We start from the raw sequence: 2,111 nt of genomic DNA on the forward strand, positions 1-2,111 counted from the left end.
AACTTTGTGTTAGTATTTGCAATCAATAAGGATAAGTACTCCATCTTGCATATTTTTCCTACAAATATGGAGAATTTTGATTTAAAACCGGGAGTAATTCAATTACTTCCCAAGTTCTATGGCTTAGACTCATAAAGTTTTTATTTGCATTTGAAAGAATTTGAAGAGTTTTGTGCAACTTTGTAAAACCAAACTGTTAATGATGATGTTGTTAGATTAAAATTGTTCCCATTTTTTTTTAAAGAAAAATCTAAAAATTGGCTTAATTCCTTAAGACCAAGATCTTTGGCACATGGCAAGAAATGCAAAGATACTTTTTGGAAAAAAAAAAAAAAAAAAAACAATTCCTACTCACAAGACCAACACTCTTCGTAAAAACATTATGAATTTTTCTCAAAAAGAAAATGAAACATTTTTTCAATGTTGGGAGCATTTTAAGGAGTCATTGCTAACTTGCCCACATCATGGCTATGAGACTTGGCACACCATTAGTTTTTTCTATGAAGGTTTAACATCTCAAATGCACTAGTTTATAGAAATGATGTGTAATGGTGAATTTTTAAATAAAGGTCCTGATGATAGTTGGGACTATTTTGACCAATTAGCTGAAAATGGTCAATCTTAGGACAACACAGATCCTTCTGATCGGTTAAATAAGTCCAAGCCGAATGCCATGTCTCAAGACAGTATGTATGTCCTTAAAGGAAATGATGATGTGAATGCTAGAATAACAAGTTTGACAAGAAAAGTCGAGGCCATGGAATTTAGGAAGGTAAATTCGGCTAAGACCATTAAAAAAGAAGAAGAAAATTATGGCATCTGTGAAATTCGTGGACACCTAACTCAAGATTGTCCAACAATCTCCGCTTTTAAAAAGGTGTTGCATGAACCAGCAAATGTCATGAATTCTTATAAAAGATCATTTTCTTTCCCTTATTCGAAAACATATAATCCTAAATGGAAAAATCACCCCAACTTTAGTTGAAGGAACGAGTCCATTTCGAATCAAAATCCTCAAGAGCCTTCTGCTTCTACTCCTTATGTGCCTCCACATAAGAAAACCCTTGAGGAGACATTACAAACTTTCATGCAAGGCATGCTAATATTAACAATCAGACAATGCAGGCCATTGAGGGGATGAGAAGCTCTATTGGTGACTTGACCTTTGCATTGCGCACTCAAGAAAAGGGTAAGTATCCTGCTCAACCTTAGTCGAATCCCAAAAGGCAATTTGAGGTAAGAAATTCAAATTCTTCTGATTCAAAATTTGAACATGTCAAGTTCATCACCACTCTACGCAATGGGAAAACAATTGATAAAAATATTTTGATGAAAGTTGGTGAAACTAACAATTTTTTAAATTCCAAGAGTGATGGTGAACTTGACAAGGTGGAGCTAGATATACCTGTAAAAGCCCCAATACCTGCTCATTTTCTCCAAAGATTGCAACCTTCTCATAAGTTGATTCAAAATGAGGATATTCTTGAGATTTTCAAATAAGTGAAAATTAACATTCCTTTGTTAGATGTAATTAAATAGATTCCATCTTATGCTAAATTTTTTAAAGATCTTAGTACCGTGAAACGTATGATGAAAGTGCAAAAGAAGACTTTCCTCACAGAACAGGTAAGCATCGTCCTTCAAAATAATACTTCTCCAAAGTATAAAGATTCAGCTTATCTAACAATTTCTTATGTTATAGGAAATTTTAAAACTAAGAAAGCCTTACTCGACCTTGGTGCTAGTGTTAACCTCCTACATTACTCGGTATATGAGCAATTGATTCTTGGTGAACTTAAACCCACCAAGGTAATACTCCAACTTGCTGGCCGTTTAATAAAAATACCGAGAGAGATAGTTGAAGATGTGTTAGTGCAAGTAGGCAAATTTTATTTTCCAGTGGATTTTATTGTTTTGGACAAAGAACCTGTCTGTAATGTTTGCACTCAAATTCATATAATTTTGGGCAGGCTATTCATTGCGATCTCGAATGCTTTAATAAATGGCAGGAGTGGTGTGATGATAATTTCTTTTGGTAACATGACTTTGGAGTAGAATATTTTCAATATTTGTAAACAACCTGGTAACAATGATGATGTGTATGAACCGAG

At 33.9% G+C, this 2,111-nt stretch overlaps 1 non-coding gene across 1 annotated transcript; it reads right to left on the bottom strand.

Moving 5' to 3' along the window:
- Positions 1–364: 364 nt before the first annotated feature.
- LOC122317642 lies at positions 365–471 on the bottom strand. Its single transcript, XR_006244566.1, has one exon. It is a non-coding gene; the product is annotated as a small nucleolar RNA R71 (small nucleolar RNA).
- Between the last annotated feature and the right edge of the window lie 1,640 nt (positions 472–2,111).

Source organism: Carya illinoinensis, chromosome 7 (assembly GCF_018687715.1).
Source record: "Carya illinoinensis cultivar Pawnee chromosome 7, C.illinoinensisPawnee_v1, whole genome shotgun sequence".
Lineage (NCBI taxonomy): Eukaryota > Viridiplantae > Streptophyta > Magnoliopsida > Fagales > Juglandaceae > Carya > Carya illinoinensis.